The 21,837-nt window shown below is 40.0% G+C and overlaps 1 protein-coding gene across 4 annotated transcripts in view; it reads left to right on the forward strand.

Moving 5' to 3' along the window:
• The window catches only part of PCDH15 (protocadherin related 15), a 1,134,710-nt gene that overhangs the window by 127,185 nt on the left and 985,688 nt on the right, over window positions 1-21,837 (forward strand). For all 4 annotated transcript variants that reach the window (XM_067465706.1, XM_067465711.1, XM_067465710.1 and 1 more), the window contains exon 2: window positions 8,080-8,284. The gene's annotated coding sequence lies outside the window, so the exon portion shown is untranslated. The remainder of the gene's footprint in view (window positions 1-8,079; window positions 8,285-21,837) is intronic.

Below are 21,837 nucleotides of genomic sequence, written 5' to 3' on the forward strand. Positions count from 1 at the left end.
ACATTATACTGAAAAAGCCTCTCTGGATTCTTGTACCTTTTGCATTCTCTCTAAGACCATAAAGAACATTCCAACATGCTCAAATGGGGATGTGTATGGAAAATAGGTATGTGTATGGTATGGTCTGCTTCACAATCTTAAATATACTTTTTTCAATGTTCTTCCCTTCTTCTTGAAAAGTTCTTGGCTTAAGTTCACATAATGATCAGATTTTAAAAGCAGCCATGGTTCTGGCCATACAGAAGAAATGGAAATCTTCCATGAAACAACTGAATCATCCAGTTATATGAATAATATTTCACAAAAAGGAAGCAGTGTCAAAGGGATTTCTCAATCTGAGTTTGGTAGGTTTCTTCTCAGTCTGTCCTCTAAATAGATGCCATGCTTCTTTCTTTTCCCTTGTGGATTATATGGTAATAAATGCTTTCTGTGATCAGAAGATGAAAGGTTTCCAGAGCTGTTTCTACTTTTCCAACCTTCTCCATGCAATGACGTACTGCATGATGGCTCAATCTGCTCTACAGATAATATCTCCTCCAAATTCTTCTATTCCTGCATCTCATGACACGAATATCTTTGCTTGGTCCTTCGAGCAAATGATCAAATGAGTATGTGTCCTTCCTCTTCAACAATCAGACATCAGATCCACTTCTCTAATAGGTACCTGTGGGCAGTTTGACAAGACTCTGCTCTGCTATGAATATGTGTGCTTTCTGAGGCAACACTGTTTTGTTGTTCTGAGCAACCTGAAAAGACACCACTGTAGCTGAGATGACATACAGTATTTATTCAGCAGTATTATTACAAGTCATGTTCTTATGCTCATTCCAGCAGTTCTGGTGGTCATTCCAGAACATAATGGTCCAGTTTTTAAGACAGGTTGTTGTAGATGAATGGGGAACTGCTTATATATATGGATACTATTTCTGTGTTTTATTTATATTCTGCTTTTTCCCACTTTAGGACTCAAGGTGGTTTACAGCAATAGATTGCAAAACATATTGTTACCAATTCACAAAATACAAATGTTAAAAAGTTTGCATGATTAAAAAGATTAAAACCAGTTAAAACATAAACCATTAAACACAAACCCACACATATGCTGCATAACAAACAGAAAAATTCAATTTATTGTTTGTGTAATATTGCCTTTTTAATCAATTGCCAAATGCTATGTTTAGGCATGATGAGCTTTGATGAGCCTTGTAAAAGAAACTTGCAAACACCATTCAGAACAGGAAAGCTATGTGGTTTGTTTTGGTTTGTTTGAATATACACAAGTACACACAGTATGGTATGTAAGAATAGGGCATTGCCACATACATTGTGATGATTATCTGGTTTAATTATCATCATCATTTCATCATCATTTAATTACTTATTAATCACCCCCCATCCAAGATGCTCAAGGCGATTTACAAGCTAAAATTGTAAAGGATAAAAATACATACATACAGATATTGATAAAATTAACAAAGATCAAAAGCTCTAGTAAAAAACCAGGTCTTGAGTGCTAGAGTAAAAGGCCCTAACTCACGAATAGCTCTCATATAGGGTGGCAAGGAATTCCACAAGGCAGGGGCAGAAATAGAAAAAGCTCTAGGTCTGGTCCTTTCCAGGTGCACTTCTCTAGGACCCGGTATATAAAGTAAGTCACGTTGGGATGGTCGTTGCGACCTCCGATGATGGGAGAATGAGAGACGGTCCCTAAGATACGATGGAACCTGGCCGTAAAGAATTTTAAAGGTCAGAACTAGCATCTTATATAGACCACGCCAATCAGTTGGAAGCCAATGCAAATGCCGCAACACTGGTTTTATATTCATGGGTGTTCTTGTGAGTAGCCTGGGTGCTGCATTCTGAACAATATGGAGCTTTCGGGTCGTAGACATCGGAAGGCCAACATACAGCAACCATTAGCAGCAAATAACTCAAAGGTGATGTTTCAGCCATTTAAATAAGAACCTTAATCCTATTGGCTAGTCAAGAGAATCTGCCTATGTGTTCACTCACCACAAGGCTAATCTAATTGGAACTAATCGATATGATTGAAGCCAATATTTTCTTTCTAGTTAGCACTGTTGTCACAGTACATAGTTCTGTTAATCACAAATAAAACAATCGTCTGTTCACAGATACCAATTGAGTATCCTGCATTCCAAACTCTGAAATATTATGAAATCTAAAATTGTCCACATAAGTGGCTGAGATAGTGACACCTTTCCTTTCTGATGGTACAGTGTACATGGACTTTATTTCATGCATACACTTACTAAATTATTCTAAACCAGAAAATATTTATGTTTCACATTTTTGTGAAACATAAATGATTCAGTTTTTTTGTAATTTTGTACATGAGATTTTATACAAATGAATTTCATTTTTAGAAATATCTCACTATGTATGTGCAAAAATAGCTATTCCAATTTTTAAATAAAACTAGTGATCATTTCTGGTCTCAAGCATTTCTAATACAGGATATACAACATGCATGTTCTGTCTTTTTATTTCTTAATATCACTGTACGTTGAGTGAACGAAGGTGGATGGAGGGGTGGTTCAACCTTAAATAGGCTCTAGATCTGTCCCTCACCACATGACTGGGCCTAGCAAAGTCAACTGTCCCCAACCAATGTTGGCCTCCTCCATAGGGGTCTCCCACTACCTTCTCTGCCCAGTGCCTCATGGAGTTGCCCTTTGGTTATGGGTGAGGCATTGACATATACAACTATTGCTACATAGTTATACAGACAACTTTGAGCAAAAAGGCAAAATAGTATATTATCAAACACAGGTATTAAAAACCATTCAATTCTTTCTTTAAATGTACTCAGAGTTTAGAACTCTTTCACAGTTCTTGGGTTGAGGTTTTTTGTTGCCATGTTTCATACATAAAATATCAACTATTCAGATTTATTTCAGGTTTACATTGCTTTAAGTAGTATATATTCTATTACAATTACTTATAGTACCACAGCCATTTAGAATGATGTGGAATTTTCTTTCTATAGATGACAAAAATGGTATGTGAAGTGTAATATTGTATTCTGTCGATGACGGCTAGTGCAATAAAGTAGTTATAACGTATAAAGCAACTGTCAGGAATTTCTTCTTTATTTGTCCTAACAATTTTTGTCAAAAGATTTATCATCTTGTCTGTGTGCTGCCAGAATAGAATGCTATCTGTAGTTTATTCTTTGAGTGCAAATGGTTCCATAGCAGAATCTTCCATTCCTTGACTTTTTCACTTCTCGGGTAATTGAATTCACTTAGAAGCATTTGGGTGTTCGGTTTATATGTCCTTGCGATCAATTGCAGACTATTATTGGAGTTGTACCTCTTTTATTCAGTAGTAATAATTCTTGGTGCTCCTTCTAGCAAGTTTTTGTCTCTTTTGATGAAGTTCTAAGGTACTAGTGCATTTTAAATACTGTTAATATTTGAATGGAGTCCAGATAATACCTGAGATAAAGAATTTTTTTCTCTAAATCTCTTTTTCATGTGATTTCTTTCCCCTGAAGCTTCAGTATATACGGCAGATGAAATTGACAGAGTTAGTTAAATGAAAGAATGGGCAAATGTATTCAAAACCTATGTTTATGTCTATTAATTTCTGTGTAATTTTGTTTTAAGATTGTGTTTTTATTATAAAATCCATCACTCTGAGGCAAAAATCTTGTACAACATAGTATAGTACAGGGTCAGTCAAAATGCATAGGCCAAACATACATACAATTGTATGTATGTTTGGCCTATGCATTTTGACTAACCCTGTATAATATTACACATGGAAATAGGTAGCATCTGTGCTCTCAGTACAAACAATCACAGTTAGTCATCTAAAGTGTTCCATGACCATTCTGGTGTGGGCAAGAGATGCATTTGGCAATGCTCCTGTCAATTCTCTAGTTTAGTGGATGCTGTGCACCAGGAGCCCTAAAACTTTTTAAACAGAGGGCCAGGTCACAATCCTTCAAACTGTTGGAGGGCCGGATTATAATTTGAAAAAAAATAAATGAATTCCTAAGAACATTGCACATATCTTATTTGTAGTGTAAAAAAAAATCTTAAAAACAATACAATAATTAAAATGAAGAACAATTTAACAAATATACAAGTCACTATTTCAATGAGAAGTGTGGGCTTGCTTTTGGCTGATGAGATAGGATTGTTGTTGTTGTTGTTGTTGTGTGCTTTTGTTTCAGACTTAGGTTGACCCTGAGCAAGGGCCAGGTAAATTACCTTGGAGGGCTGGATTTGGCCCTTGGGCCTTAGTTTGAGGACCCCTGCTATACACAGAATGATTGCCACATATACCCATATATAAGTCAACCTCATGTATAAGTTGAGAATAAGTGTTAGGGCCAAAATTATGGATTTTGATATGATCCATGGGCAAGTTGAAAGTCATTCCATGAAGAGGGGAAAGCCTCAGTGGGCCAATCACTGATACTTTCCATCCTGAAAATGTTCAACCTTATAGCATTATTAAATAAACATTTATTTGACGACCTGCTGTTTTCTTTTTAAAGTACAGCCCCAAACAGTATGTCCTGAACTTTGAATGAAGTCCACCATATACTCTGAAAGTTTAGTTGGCATCTTCTACTTGTTTTTAAACAGAGATATAAATATTAGGCCTGGGCGGTTTCGTTTCGTTAATTCGTAATTTGTTAATAATTCGTTAATTTTTCCAATTACAAAACGATAACGAACCATTCTGGAGCAATCATTAAAAAAACGAATTTTTAAACACGTTTTGTAAATGCTTCGTATTTCGTTATTGTATTCGTTTCGTTATTGTTCTGAGGTCGTTTTGTTATTATTTCCGCATGTCTGGGCCAGTTTTATGGTTTAATTAGTGAAAAAAAAATTATAATATCACACCAACAGTCAAGAACAGAGGGAGAGGGAAGCTTCAGAAGTTTTTGGAGGTTTTTTAGCGTATTTCGCGGTTGCGTCCGCCATTAACGAATCGATTCCTTATTGGTTCGGAAATCGATTCGTTAATTTTTTACCATTTACGAAATTTTGTAAATATCGAACTTTTTAAAAGGAAAATTTTGTAATTATTTTAAATATCGAAACAAAAAAACCCCCCAAATACAAATCGATTTTAGAAACACATTTTTGCGTTGTTACCCAGGCCTAATAAATATTCAATTTCAAACATATAAATTGATAACACATTCTAATATTGTGAGTTGTAATTCAGTAAAATTGTAAAAAAACAAACAAACAACAGTTAGATTTCAAAGTCACAAAAAGATTTATATGCATAATGGCCTGAGATCCTGCATTATCACTTACTTACTTTACTTAGGCGATCCCTCGCTTTCCGAGGATGATTGTCTTCCAACTACTACAATAAAGCAATGCTATTGTAACTGTTATTGATGATTCCTTCACAGCCTGGCAGTACACTGGCTGAAGATTTCTGAGGTGCTGGAGGTGGGAGTCATGGGACATTTATACTGTGTCATGGAGATTAAGATCCTCCGGGGAGGCCCTGCTTTCCGTCCCGCCATTGTCACAGGCACGATTGGTGGGGATGAGAGGACAGGTGATTTCTTGGTGATTGCTCCCCGGCTATGGAACTCCCTTCCTGGTGAGATCAGTCGGCCCCCTCCCTCCTGTCCTTTAGAAGGATGGTAAAAACTTGGCTGTGGGACCAAGCTTTTAGGACAGGGCAATGAAGCGGCAGTGGGAAAGATGACGGGGCCAAATGGATTTGATGTGGATGGCTAGGACAGTTTTAAATGGTGTATTTTAATATTTTGATAAAATGTTTTTTAATGTTTATGTATTGTATGTGAATTTGTGTCCCGGCACTGAATGTTTGCCGTGTATATGCTGTGCTCTGTCCTGAGTCTCCTTCGGGGTGAGAAGAGCGGAATATAAATGTTTTAAATAAATAAATAAAATCAAATAAACATGTGTAGGTTGAGACACCCCTCCTTGACCCAGTATATCCCTTGAATTGCAGCATGCTATAGATATTATTGTCCAGCAGTTCCGTCTCTAGCATCTCTGAAATGTTTCAGTTAGCAAACAGTGAATGTAGATTTTTGCAGTCACATTCAGTTATTCGTGACCACAAACATGAATTCCCAGCAGTTAGGATTTCATAAATCCAGGTTAGGATATCATAAGTGTTGAACAGGGAACCAGCCATAGTATATCTGGACATTCATTTCAAAGTTTTGGTTGAAAGACATCATGTCTTTCTAATTGTAATGGATTACCTTAATGAGTCTAATATTTTATTATGAAAACCAAAAAGTATGTGGAAAAAGTCATTGAATGCCCTGTAGATTCATTTCTCTAATATCCCCCTCTTCTTCCAAAAATAAAATAAATAGTTCATCTTTTATCAAATGTCTGCATTTTTAGGAGGAAGTCAGACATTTCTATAGCAACCTCTCAGTTTTCAGGACATTATTTGGCCCCACAATTTCCTTTCTTTATTTTCTGTTAATTTTATCACAGTAATAGTAAATTATATAATTACTGGTTAATGTAAATCAATTACTTCATTATGGTACTTGTTAAATATTTTTCAAAGTTGAGAAAATATTGTGCCAAAATGTAATATAAGTTGATCCAATAGATCTTGAGCTGTATTAAGTATAAAGAGATACCATATTTATGGAATCATCTTTTACTTCTTTGGCCCCATAATTTGTGATTTATAGTGATATTGACAAATCTTTCACTATGTCTAATTGTGTGTTCCCAGATTTTTGAGGGATGATCGCTTAGAAAGGAACCTCATCCATATTAGAAAACATCATTATTGTTCTTTCTCATTTATTTAATGGACTCTTTTTTTCTTATCTATGTAGCTTTTTCTGCATTATGATGCCACTATAAAAAAAATTCTGTTCATTTTATGCTTTCTTGTTTATGGAATAGTGCCAGAATTCTTAACGTAAAGTTCATCCATTCATGGTCAAGTTGGAGTGGTTAGGAACTACTAGCTACCTTCTCTTTAATAATTTTATGGCAGTGGATTTACATGCATATTTATATTGATTGTATATGTTTAAGGAGCCTGGTGGTTGGAAGGGCATGTCAACGCAATTTATTCTATTTCAATTAAAGTTTTCACAATACACAATTCAGTGTTTTCCCCAGTGTGTTGAACCATTTAGCTACCGTTTTGTACTTCTATAGATTTGTAGACCAGATCAATTACTACACCAAATGAAATTAGACCTATTGAAAAAACTGGATTCATCGCTGTTGACCTACCATTCAGCAATAGATTTAATTGATCTTCTGTAATTGGGAGGCCCTATTGTACACATGAATTAATAATAACTATTAGCTCCTAGCAACATGCAATACATACGTTATCACTTAAATAATATTACTTTATTATGGGACCACTCTATAGACATTATTAAAAATGTCTAAGGTATACCAGAATTATTTCTGTACTTGTATTATATTCCTATTTAATAGGAGTCCTGGTTGACTTGCACTATGTACCATACATGACAGTGTATGATTAGGGAAGTATCATATAATGAACACCTTCAACAGATTAATCTCCACCAAATTGGACAACAGTGCATGGATACAAATTTATCACTAAGGGTCTGTATTTAAATACATAGCTGTTCAGTCATTTGGCTTTCATTTTTTTCCTTATAAGAGGCCCTGACATGGATCAGAACCATCACACATTGGGAGAGGATATTCAAACTGTGTACAACACCCTTCTAAATTGTCCATTTGCAGGCTCCAGAGTTCCCATCCAGATGAAGTCAAAGTGGAAGGACCAGACTAGTACTTAGATCATTAAACTCAATGTCATTGAACCATTAGTTGCAATTTGTCCTTTGTTAGTGTTGTATTATTTCAAGTTTTTTCTTGAGATTTTTTTTCTTTTTCTTCTTATTGAAAGATTACAGGAAGATTGCAGTACATTCCTGATCTGAAACACAGACCAGAATATATTTGGATATACCCTTTGTCATTTTGCATTAGTATACGAATCTCATCTTTCATTTAAGCACTGAAGTTTTATCCCCTGTTGCTTCTTTATGACATATGTTGACTCTTCCTTTCACAGATACTGTCCTCTGTTGGTTTGCTCTGAATATGTTTGCTGAAGTCAAGTGATGGGAAGGTACAGTGAAGAGGAAGGCTACAAGGTGTGCGGCAGTCTTTTAGTGTGCATAAAGTGATAAACAAAGAGCTAACAGCATCATCTTTCCTCCAACGGATACTCCTATACAAAAAAAGGAAACACAATTGTTAACACCTAACAGAAAACAGTGAGTTATTTTTCTATTTGTTGTCTTTCAATAATTGATACACTGGTGTTTTACACATTAAATATTTAAGTGTGGGTTTCTTTTGTCTTCCCGCAGTTGGATAAATTATCCTTTTTTGTGTGAAACAAGTTAATGTTTAATGTTTCAAAATTGGAACTGTGTTAAATTGGGTCTCCTGATGCATTGGCTAGTTTTGCAAGACACTTTATAGTTGTGGTTTTCTGCTTAAAGCAGGCAAGGAAAAATGTGCAGAAGTAGTGATCTGGATTCTTTGGAAATCCAGATGTAATCATCTGTTTTTTATTCCATTGAGTTTCTCTAAATCCTCATTGCATTCTCCTCTTGTGCTTGTTGAATCATTTTTTAAAATTTATTATTTTCTAATTTATTAGGTATCCACAAAACTTACATAAATCTCCCCTCCCTTCTTTCATTTATGCCCATATTTCCCTTTCATATTTAAAAAAATATGTGCATTGTTTTGTGTATCATTTATTTCACAGGAACATTCTCAATTTTTAGGGTTAGCTTTGCAACTAAACAAATGCTGGAGGCAAAGGACAAATTTTATTATAACAAGTCTTGAGAGTTGTAAAAAAATGAGTCTTCTTAGTCCAGAGATACTCCTCTTTGCACACCCTACCTGGCAAGGAAGCTTCCAATTTAGGACTGACTTATTTATTAGGCACGTTAAGGGCAGTACCCAGGGCCTATGAAAAGTTTATTAAAACAGAATTAAGAAAAAGAATTGCAGAAATTTGGATGAAAAAAGTTAAAACAATATATTTTCAATTTCTAGTTTTTAAATGGATATACATGTTTTGAAGTCCATAGAGGTTGATATGATAGTTTTGGAATGATGTCTATCTGTCTTTTGAGGTACATTAGAGCAAAGTTGGAAGTTGAATGCATGAGTAATTTCCTACCTTGTCACATGCACCGCTGGAATCACTGTTGATAACTGCACATCACAGCAATCCTGGTAGTTCTCGCCCAGGAGCATGGGCACCTATTGTTCCACACTTTGCACCATTCTGGCTTCCTCCCTCATCACATGGGAGGAAGCTCCTGCAGTTGGCTTGCCTCACCGAGGGCAATACAGCATGGGAAGCCTCCCATGGCGACTCTAGTTTTGCCAGATTTGCCCCAGAGCTGCCTTGGAAATACTTCTCCCACAGTAGTGGGAGCCGATGCTGTAGCACAACTGTAGTTGCTGCCAAAATTTGTCATGTATGTTGAAGTTGTAGGTCTTATGAAAACTTTAATGAAAACTTTTCCTATAGAAAAGATGATAGGAAGAATGATTGGCAAAATGTTCCCTACTGGCTGTTCCACTGCTAAAGTGCTCATCACCTTAGCAACACCATTAACCTTATTCATTCATTTATTTCTTTGTCAATTTTTTATTTTCATACTGCCAATGTTCTCAGGGTTGCTCACAGTCTCCTGAGGGTTATAGCATGGCCAGTTACCACTATGGCATTACTGCGTCAATCTCCGATACCAAGCTTTCAGTAAGATCTACTGTCACTTGTCATGGTCACTATGTAATGAGAAAGAAACTAGGAAAGCCTGTACATAGGTATCCCTGGATCATTGCACATAAAGTCTGAAACATCAGACAACCATTGGTATATGGAAAATAGATATATACATCAGAAGCTCTTAAATGAAATATGATTTCATCAGATATGATTTCACTGCTGCTTTGTAGAACTGTTTCACGTGTCCATTTGTAGACTGAAATACTGAATGCTAAGATAATAGAACATATCAGTGGTGGGCAACTATGGCTTTCCAGATGTTTTTGAATGTAAATCATTTTAGTTCTTTGTTAGCTAGGTCAGCCAGATTGATGGGACTTGTAGGACAACAAACATTTCAAGGCTAAATCTTGTGTACTGTTGACTGAAATAAATTACTACCTAGTCGCTGATATCCATCCCTATCAAATGTGTTTCCAGTGTCACATACACAAAGGCATGGAAAGAATAAAGTTGGATTTGCACTCCTGTGGTTTTATGTGCCCAACTAAAAAGTACAGCAAGCAAGAGGAATTTGATGGGATGTCTCTATAAACCTATTTCTGATTTCATTACCCAAAGATAAATCAAATCTACAAACCCTCACAACTTTACTTCATGGCAGTCTAGTAGAAGTATGCATAAGTCCCTTTTTGAAATACTTGTAAAAAATTTAGGAAATATTTAAACTGGAACAACAGACTGGGTAAAGATTGGGAAAGGATTACAGCAGGGCTGTATACTCTCACCCGACCTATTCAGCTTGTATGCAGAACACATCATTCAATGTGCACTGCTTGATGTATCAAGGTTGGAGTTAAAATTGCTGGAAGAAACATTAACAACCTTAGATATGCAGATGATGGCACTTTGATGGCTGAAAGTGAGGAGGAGCTGGTGAGCTTTATAACCAGAATAAAAGAAGAAAGTGCAAAAACTAGGTTGCAGTTAAACATAAAAAATCCCAAGATTATGGCAACAAGACTGATTGATAACTGGCAAATAGAGGGAGAAAACATGGAGACAGTGACAGACTTTGTATTTTTAGGCATGAAGATTACTGCAGATGCAGACTGCAATCAGGAAATCAGACAATGTTTGCTTCTTGGGAGGAGAGCAATGACCTATCTTGATAAAATAGTGAAGAGCAGAGACATCACACTGGCAATGAAGATCCACATAGTTAAAGCAATGGTATTCCCTGTAGTAACGTATGGATGCGAGAGCTGGACCATAGGGAATGCTGAGCAAAGGAAGACAGATGCTTTTGAACTGTGGTATTGGAGGAAAATTCTGAGAGTGCCTTGGACCACAAGAAGATCAAACCAGTCCATACTCCAGGAAATAATGCTTGACTGCTCATTGGAGGCAGGATGAAGTACTTTGGACGCATAATGAGAAGACAGGAAAGCTTGGAGAAGACAATGATGCTGGGGAAAATGGAAGGAAAAAGGAAGAGGGGCTGACCAAGGGCAAGGTGGATGGATTTTTTCCTTGAAGTGACTGGATTGACCTTGGTGATGGCAGACAGGGAGCTCTGGTGTGGGCTGGTCAGGGGCAGCTCAACCCATTACGCAAAGTAAGCATTTGCAGTATAGTTGATTTTGCCCAGGACACTCTTGAGGTGCTCTTGGGGGAAAATAGACCTTGACATATGCGAGTTGTAGTTACTGGGATGTATAGTTCACCCACAATCAAAGAGCATTTTGAACTCCACCAATGATGGAATTGAACCAATTATGGCACACAGAACTCGCACGACGAAAATATGTATCAGTAATTGGTTTGGGGGGGGGGGGGCAAAATACTGTTTGCTTACCGTTGAAAATTACCTAGGACCACCTCTGGGGCTGGTCCATCAGGTCACAAAGAGTCAGAAGTGACTGAAGCAATAAACAACTAATTTAAAACTTGAAGAATGAAAAAATAAAACAAGAACATTTTTTTTATTTTCATCTTGAGGATTAATAATTAAAAAGGGAGAATACAGAAAACCATAAGTAGAGAGCTGAGAGAAATAACTTAGAATTTCAGGCAGAAGAATTTTTTACTTATTTCTCACCCACACATTACTTCTTTGTCAATTAAAAAAAACCGCATGTGGTTTAAGGTGTTTGATGGGAATGAAGTAAATAATGTTTTGATTATTATATATAAGATGTAGTGGTTACTAAAGCTGTCTTTTAAAATCTAGTTCTTTGAAGCAATAATTTTAATGATGTAAAAATTGTAAACAAGAAATGATCTCCTTGATGATCTAAGTACTACATACTGAACTTTTACTATCCCCATATTATGTAGTATAATTATTTTAATACAGAGGAGTGTTATTATCGTCCATTTCTAGGAAGTCCTCAGCAACAGTGTACAAGATCTAGAGTAATCTTACATAACTCTTAAGGCTAAACAATAAATGATACATATAATAAAATACTTGTTTTTCCATTGAAGGAACTAAAATGGTTTACTTCACAACTATTTGTCATGATCATAGTCAGCATTGCATAATAGTTGTAATGCTGAATTTTTGCACCTTATTTTCTGCTATATATTCTTATTCTTGTTAAGTTTGACAGGAATCAATAATTCTTGCAGGGAAGAAAAAATAAACTCGGAGGAGGTTCTTGAACAATAGTGTCATTGGGCTTCTTGTGAATGATAGAACAGACTTTTTTTAAAAAAATATTATTTTTGAAATAGTTACTCTTCATAAGTATCCATAAATGTTTCCAAGACACATTACACATGTTGTTATTTGTCTATATGCGGTAAGTGTGAATGATGCCCAAACAATGGAGTGCCCTGCCAAAGTGGAGTTATTCTTTCTCCATGTGGTTTGCATTTTCAAGAAACAAAATGTTACAGTAGACAGCCTGGCATTTGTGGCTTTCTTTAGCAATTATTGGTGCTTCTGAGTTAAAAAGCACTGAGGCAAGTGATACTATGAATGTTTTTTAACTGTTGAATATTTATGTAGGTTATAGATTATATTAGTATATTATATGGGTGGTTAAATGACTTATTTCAAGAAGAGTCATTAGCAGTATTGTGTCACTGAAGCTCCTACATCGTTATCCTTGCACTGCAAACAATGTCATTTGCTATAACTAGTACTCTTGTGCATGGATTCATTATGGACATTTGACTTCATCTTGTTGGGTTGGTTCCGAAACCTGTCACACAGCATGGGCGCTGCTGCCATTTTTTTTTTTTTACTGGCCACAACAGAACAGTGGCTTTCAAAAACTGGCTGCTTTCGATTACATGGAGTGTGGGGAGGAAGCAGCCGCTAAAATGTAAAGCGTGAGGGGAGCAGGGGGAGGTACCACTCCAGCACCTCCAAATCAAGAGAGAAGATAGGGCTTTTTTAAGGAAGCCCAAGGTAGGATACCTCCAGGTCGATCCCTCTTCCTTCCCTGAGAAATGGGAAGCCTCCTTAAAAAGCCTTGGAAAACCACCTGCTGTATTTATTTATTTATTTATTTGATGCACTTATTAACCGCCATTCTCAGCCCATAAGGGCGACTCATGGCGGTGTACAGTACACATAAAAGACAATTACAAAAGCCAGTTTCAACGACATATAAACAACACAACAATTTACAGACTACACTAAAAATCCGCTTCGTCTCTTAGTGGAATCATAGCCAGTCTCATATTCCTTGTTCCATTCCAGTTCTCATTACTGTATAGCTTTGTTGTTTAGCACTTAGTTAAATGCCCTCTCGAACAGCCATGTCTTAAGGCTTTTTCGAAAGGACATGAGGGAGGGCGCCTGTCTGATGTATGCAGGGAGAGTGTTCCACAGCCGGGGGGCCACCACCGAGAAGGCCCTCTCCCTCGTCCCCGCCAGCCGTGCCTGTGATGCAGGCGGGATCGAGAGAAGGGCCTCCCCAGACGATCTCAAGGTCCTCGTGGGCTCGTAGGCCAAGATGCGGTCAGAAAGGTATTTTGGGCCGGAACCGTTTAGGGCTTTGTAGGCCAAGACCAGCACCTTAAATTGGGTCCGGTAGCAAATCGGCAGCCAGTGGAGCTGGGACAACAAGGGCGTTGTGTGCTCCCTGCCACCCGCTCCAGTTAGTAACATGGCTGCCGCGCGCTGAACCAGCTGAAGCTTCCGGGCCGTCTTCAAGGGCAGCCCCACGTAGAGAGCGTTGCAGTAATCCAGGCGGGATGTGACAAGAGCGTGTACCACCATGGCCAAGTCAGACTTCCCGAGATACGGGCGCAGCTGGCGCACGAGCCTGAGCTGTGCAAATGCTCCCCTGGTCACCGCTGAAACCTGGGGGTCCAGGCTCAACGATGAGTCCAGGGTCACACCCAAGCTGCGAACCTGCGCCTTCAAGGGGAGTGCGACCCCATCCAGCACAGGCTGTAACCCTATATCCCGTTCGGCCTTGCGACTGACCAGGAGTACCTCTGTCTTGTCTGGATTTAGTTTCAGTTTGTTCGCCCTCATCCAGACCGTTACAGCGGCCAGGCACCGGTTCAGGACCTCGACAGCCTCCTTAGTAGCAGGTGGAAAGGAGTGACAGAGTTGGACATCATCTGCGTACAGATGACACCGCACCCCGAAACTCCGGATGATCTCACCCAGCGGCTTCATGTAGATATTAAACAGCATGGGGGACAGTATGGAACCCTGTGGCACCCCACAAGTCAAAGGTTGTGGTGCGGAACAGGAGTCCCCCAGTGACACCTTCTGGGTGCAGCCCTCCAGAAATGACTGGAGCCACTGCAGAGCAATGCCCCCAAGACCCATTTCCGCAAGGCGCCCCAGAAGGATACCGTGGTCGACGGTATCGAAGGCCGCTGAGAGGTCCAGGAGCACCAACAGGGACACACTCCCCCTGTCTAGCTCCCGGCGCAGATCATCCACTAAGGCGACCAAGACCGTCTCGGTACCATGCCCCGGTCTGAAACCAGACTGTGCCGGATCCAGATAATCCGTGTCTCTCAAGAATACCTGGAGTTGTGAGGCCACCACGCTTTCCATGACTTTGCCCAAGAAGGGCAGATTGGAAACAGGCCGAAAGTTGTCCAATTTAGTGGGGTCCAGTGATGGCTGCTTCAACAGCAGCTTTATAATAGCCTGTTTTAGGCTCGCTGGAATCTTGCCTTCCCGAAGGGAGGCATTCACCACCACTGTTACCCACTCAGCCAATCCCCCTCTGGCCTCCCTCAGAAGCCAGGATGGGCAGGGGTCTAGGATGGACGTGGTGGGCCTCATACCTCCAAGTATCTTGTCCACATCCTCGGGTTTCACAAACTGAAAAGAATCCATCAAAATAGGACAAGCAGGTGCTCTTGTTACATTCTCGGAGTCTGCATCTAACGCGGCGTCCAGCCCAGAACGGATCAAGGCGACTTTGTCTGCAAAGAACCGAGCAAATGCTTCACAGCGCGCGACCGAATTGTCAGGGCTCCCACCTGCAGTGGTGGGAGTTAAAAGACCTCTGACAATCCGAAACAACTCCGCCGGACGGTTCTTTGCAGACACAATAGTGGCCGCAAAGAAAGTTTTCTTTGCGGCCTTTATTGCCGCGGCATATGCCCTAAGAAAGGACACAAACCGTGCTCGGTTTGATTCACTCGGATCCGAACGCCACACGCTCTCTAGTTCCCTCTTCCTTCACTTCATCACTGCCAGCTCCTCAGTAAACCAAGGGGCTGGTTTAGCTCGGCTACTTGAGAGGGGACGTTCCGGAGCAATCATGTCAATAGCCCTGGCCATCTCCCCATTCCAGAGAGCCACCAAGGCTTCGACATGGTCACCTACCGAGGTGGTGGGAAAATCCCCAAGAGCCGTCAGGAATCCGTTCGGATCCATCAGCCTCCTGGGGCGGACCATCTTAATAGGTCCTCCACCTTTGCAGAGGTTAGGGGGCGCAGTGAGCCTAAATCTGATCAGGAAGTGGTCAGTCCATGGCAACGGAGAGATGGACAACTCCTCCACACCGCCACCCTGTTCCCATCCCTGGCAGAAAACCAAGTCCAATGTGTGTCCAGCACAGTGGGTGGGGCCAGATATTTGTTGGGACAGCCCCATGGTTGCCATGGCAGACATGAAGTCCTGAGCCGCACCTGTGAGGGTCGTCTCGGCATGGATTTTGAAGTCTCCCAGCACAAGGAGCTGTTGAGACTTCAACGCCAGGCTCGAGACCACCCCCGCTAGCTCAGGTAGGGAGACTGTAGTGCAGCGAGGTGGACGGTACACTAACAGAATCCCTATACTGTCCCGGTCACCCACCCTCAGGTAGACGCTTTCAAAATTTGCGGTCTGCGGGATGGGGCACCTGGTTAGATGGATGGAATCCCTATAGACCACTGCGACCCCGCCTCCCCGCCCTCCGGATCTCGGTTGGTGCTGCACAGAGAAGCCCGGAGGACAAAGCTGGGTCAGATTTACTCCTCCAGCTTCATCCAACCAGGTCTCCGTGATGCACGCCAGATCTGCCCGCTCGTCCAGGATTAGGTCCTGGATCCAGGTCGTTTTTCCGTTGACAGATCTGGCGTTCAACAGCACAACCTTTAGTCCAGAGGGTCCGCTCACCTGGTTACACCAATTTACCTTAGGAGACCGAGTTGGAATTTTTAATGTTTTGGATAAATGGTCCGAAACTGGCCGAATTTGAGGTCTCCTTTTCCCGCATCTCCTCCTTCCCACCACGACCTCTATGGGGGCCCCTCAGCTAGTGGAACACCTCCCCTCCTCCATGCCGCCGTTCCTGACCAAGGTCTTAATTTCTATTTCATCAGATGTTTTAAATGTTGGCGTTTTTTCTTGCCAGTTACTTTGGTCTTTTTTATCCCCCCTCCCCTCTTCATTGTTCTTCACAGACTCCAGCCCACTTCCTCCCCTGCTTCTTCCACCAGTCAATAGTATCAGAGACAGTATACATAGGAGGGTGGGGGACCACATGGATGGAAACAATACACTTCGGTAGATGGTAAATACAGGTGGTAGACGTTCAACCGCAAAATAGGGTGGTCCCTAGAGTGTTAGAGTCTTAAGTGCAACAGTAGTAACAGTAGCAAAATCCACGGCTACAAGGGTAGTTCTTAAAGTGCGGAAACTTAAAGTGCGACAAGATATTAAAGTGCAACAGCCCAAAACTTAGCCCTCAATGCTACTAAAGTGCGGCAGGAGGAATCGGGGAAGGGACAAAGTGCAAAAACAGTTGGCAACAGAGGCAGGCGCCTTTAAAGTGCTATGTTGTGCTCTTATTATCACATTAGCAGCAGGTAGGATGGAACTATAACGTTCGATGTTGGCAATATGTAAACACAGTAAATAGGTGGTTGACAGTTGGCACAAGTGCTATGATTCAAATGTAAACAACAGATGTAAACAACAGACGATTGATGTAAGGTAGTGGACGGGCCTCCGGGGGTGGTCGACACGGTGGCGATCGGCCCAGTTGGTCTCTATCCGATTAATTGCGCAGACAACACACCGTCGATCTACACAAAAAGCGGTTTACACCACTAGGTCTATACAAATCGGTCAGCACACAATCGAACAACACAATGATCTATAATGGTCTACACATTATACATGTGTATAATGGTCTACACATGGAAAGAGAGTGCATGCCTGCAGCTCTTGCCTCCTCTGGAGTAGAAACAGCTTTAGCAGCTTCCTCTACAGACAGCAGGGAAAGGATCACAGGAAGAGTGGTATCTTAACTTTGATTCTTTTAATCCAGGACTTAATGAAGGATATATGACGCCTAAAATGATGGGAAGGGTAGCCTGTGCGAAGTCCCCCCCATTGCCACCAATGGGCTGGATAGAAAACTAATATTTTGGCTTCCCTGATTGAAAATTGATTTCTCTCCTTCTAAGTTTGGGAGACTCTCGAAAAACAGATTGAGACCCCCCATTGAAATCCAGGACACCAAAATGGATTGTGGTTTACCCAGATTGCACAATATTGCCTGTAGATAATATGTTAGCTTTTTATCAAAATTTATGAGGGTTTTTTTTTTACTTATCTTAATGAAATATGAAAATATGAAAATATGGCCTTATGAAGCTACAAAGAGAGTTGCTAGTTAAGATTTTCGATCCCAAGTAATTTTATATAAATTCAATTATTCAAAATACAAGGAGTGTTCTCGGCACAGGAGCTTTTAGTTTAATAGATGATACAAAAGCAAAAATAAATCTAAATGTGTCTTGAATTTATAGAAAAATTATTTTCTATGGCCATATTTTCCATGTAGATGAATACATTTTTTGGAGAAATATAAAGAACAGAGGCTTGCACTCCTTGCTTCTCTTTGCCTATTTTATTAATGATGTATCTTTCCTTGTGGGCACTAGCTACAATTTCATGTTGTGTATGCAGAATATTAAGGAATGGTCTTACCTTAGATGAGAAATGCTCTCAACTCATTAAGACATTTCATCAAAAAACTGTCAGCTGACATGGGATTTATTGGCACTGAGTGAGACTAAGAAGACTAAAAGTCCTTTTATTACTTATTTCCATTAGTTTTGCACAAAAAATGTATGCTTGTTTGCAAAATAGCATCTTCTAGCACAAAAACATACTTTGCAAAAATGTTTTGTGCATTAAAAACACTTTAATGCAATGCTGCAAAGAAATCCTGAAATATGAAAATAAATACTTTAAAAGGTTTTGTAACATTACTCAGCTGAGGGATAGGATTATTAATTTACAACTTTCCAGTGCATTTATTCTACATCAGTGGTATTCAACTTTTGATCCCCCAGGTATTTGGGACTCCAATTCCTAGAATACCCGGCCAGTTTGTCCAGTGCTCAGGAATTCTGGGAGCTGTAGTCCAGAACACGCGGAGGGCCAAAGGTTAGACACCACTGCTCTTGATGGCCCAAACAATTAGACTTAAGAAAGTTTTTGTGTGTGCAAAAGATGCATTACTGTATTTCATCAATTGTAATGATGAGCCCCTGGCAGGACTGAAGACCGACAGGTCGCAAGTTCGAATCTGGGGAGAGGTGGATGAGCTCCCTCTATCAGCTCCAGCTCCTCATGTGGGGCCATGAGAGAAGCCTCCCACAAGGATGATAAAATCATCAAAATCATCCGGGCGTCCTCTGGGCAACATCCTTGCAGATGGCCAATTCTCTCACACCAGAAGCGACTTGCAGTTTCTCAAGTCACTCCTGACACAACAACAAAAAAAAAATCAGTTGTAAGACACAGCCTGATTTTTGAGGTCTAGTTTTATGAGGGGGTGAGTGTTTTTGATTCTAGCACACAATTTTTGAGACTCAATTTTTGTCAAAAACATTAGTCCTCATCCCAATTTCTTTGTATCTTTGCCCAGCTGCCAAGTTGTCCTGCCCAGGTCCTAGAAGGCTTCTTCAACCCTGTGCCCAATGCTGCAGCCACCTCCCTAACCCACTGTTGGCTGAGCACAACCAATGTGCATTTGGCTTCTGTGCTTTGGGCTGCTGCTTCTTCTGTCCTTAGTCGATGCCATTGTCACAGTGTTTCTGTGTTTATCTTGAAGGCATAGGATTGGGGATGATGGCCGTGGCAGAGAGGGAACCTCTTTGTGGCAGAAGGGTGAGGTGACAATGACTCTCCATTGCTCCTGGCACAAATGTCCTTTTTCTCCTGTCTCCTAAACCCAAACTTTGCAACACTGGGGCAATGGCAGTGACCAAGGTCAGCAGAAGCAGCACATGCATAGATTATGCCCAGCCAATGATGCAAATGGTGCAGATTTGGGGAGTCAGTGGCAGCAGGGGTGGGGAGGCTTTCCTGGATTCAGCCTCCCGTTCTCTCAGCCACCACTCCTGAACCTCTTTTTAAAAAACAAAACAAAACAAAAACATGATTCTAGAATTTCATCAATTCTAAAATGCACGGCCTTTTTGAACCTCATTGTTTGGGGAAAAGTGCATCTTAGAGTCAGTGAAATACAGTAGGCATTTGAGAGAAGCATTTAGTTGCTACGGTGAAATGTTTATAAAGGTAAACCTGAAGATGGTGGTGCATGTGCCTATAACCTCAAGGTTATGCACTTCACATTGGGCTATCTTTGTACCAAGTACAGAAACTCCATTTGGTTCTGATTACAGCAGCCAGATTGGTTACAGGAACACCCAAGAGTAAGCATATCACCCCTACCCTAAAATCACTCCACTGGATGGCAGTTAGTTTTTGGGCAAAGTATAAGGTGTTGATATTGGCCTTTAAAGCCCTACATGATTTGGGTACAAGTTACCTACAGGATCACCTTTTCCTGTACAATCTGCCCTAAACACTGTGGTCCTGGGTGGAGGGCTCTGCTCAAGGCCTGCCAGAACCACCACCCAAAGGACCTTTTCATTGGCTACCCCATGACTGTGGAATGACCTGCTGGTAGAATTCAGATAGCTATATCAGTGAAGACCTATCTCTTCTGGTAGGCCTACCTAGATAGTTTTAATGACCAATTTTAAACTTCCATTCTATATCTAACTTTTGATTTGTGTATTTTAATATGTATGGATGTATGTATGGATGTATGTATTGATGTATATGTATTCTACGGAGTGTTTTTAATGATTGTGTGTTTTGAGTATTTGTTTTAGCAGTGTTGTAACCCACCTTGAGCCGTGAGGAGAGGTGAGTAAGAAATAATAATAATAATAATAACAACAACAACAACAACAACAACAACAACAACAATTATTCAGCTATTTTGTGAAGACAAACCTAGGATGTTATGAAAAGGGCAATTATATTGGAGGAGTTATTGATTATGGTCAAATTATGGTTTGCTGCTTTCTTTAGCTAAACCAAGAAAATAATCTTCATGTTGTCATATGAATTTGTCCTGCAGATGATGTCTTATTTGTTTTGTTGCCTATTCCTTTGCAGAAATCCATTACTGAGAAAATCATGTTGTAATTCAAACTAGCAAAGTAGTCCTTTTTTTGTTACTTGACATTGTTGTTATCTACCATTATTCATCAACTGGTATGCTTTCCTATTATGTCATTTATACTTCTTACATAGAAAAGTGCCATTAGCACTGTGTGCATCATCCTGTATAGAACGTGTTTCGCTGTTTTTCAGCTTTTGGTATCGAAAAAAGGCTATTACCAAGGAAGACAAGATATACTTCAAAGAAGCAAAAAAGTCTTATGAATGTTGGGAAATAATGATATGTATGCCTCATTTTATTATCCACCATCAAGGGACCTACAAAATAAATTCGTAAACCTCAGCCATACTGTTGCCTAAAATAAGGTTGCCAGTTTAGTATACACATCACTCAGTTGTAGGATTTCATTTACAAGTCTTTTGCATTGATTTTTGCCTTAGCCTTGACATTGGACTTTTCATTTTGTGGTGTTATTCTCTCTGGGCCATATATAACTCTTGACAGTTTAAGCAGAGAGAGATACAGCATGAGATAGGGAAAACCAGTCAGATTTCTCTCTTCCTTTCTCTCTTGTGCTCTTTTTAATAATTGTGTATTTGTTTTAGTAACTTCCTTTTGGGTTCTTTCTAGACAGATCTTCAAAAAAACAAAAAAAAAACCCTTCTAGTTTTAAAAGAGCATTAGAAATGTTGAACTATATTAAACTGAAACCTGCTTTCCTTTTCCATTTGTTATTTTAGAGATTAACAAGATATAAATTTTTTGTTTGTAAGCAGAGAAAAATCAAATGAAACATTTATTTATATATTTAATCACCTACTTTTTTCCCCGGTGGCACAGTGGGTTAAAGCACTGAGCTGCTAAGCTTGTTGATCGAAAGGTCGCAGGTTCGATTCCGGGGAGTGGCGTGAGCTTCCGCTGTCAGCCCTAGCTTCTGCCAACCTAGCAGTTCGAAAACATGCAAATGTGAGTAGATCAATAGGTACCACTCCGGCGGGAAGGTAACGGCGCTCCATGCAGTCATGCCGGCCACATGACCTTGGAGGTGTCTATGGACAACGCTGGCTCTTCGGCTTAGAAATGGAGATGAGCACCACACCCCAGAGTCAGACATGACTGGACTTAATGTCAGGGGACTACCTTTACCTTTACCTTTAAT

This window comes from Anolis sagrei, chromosome 3 (assembly GCF_037176765.1).
Source record: "Anolis sagrei isolate rAnoSag1 chromosome 3, rAnoSag1.mat, whole genome shotgun sequence".
In the NCBI taxonomy this organism is placed as follows: domain Eukaryota; kingdom Metazoa; phylum Chordata; class Lepidosauria; order Squamata; family Dactyloidae; genus Anolis; species Anolis sagrei.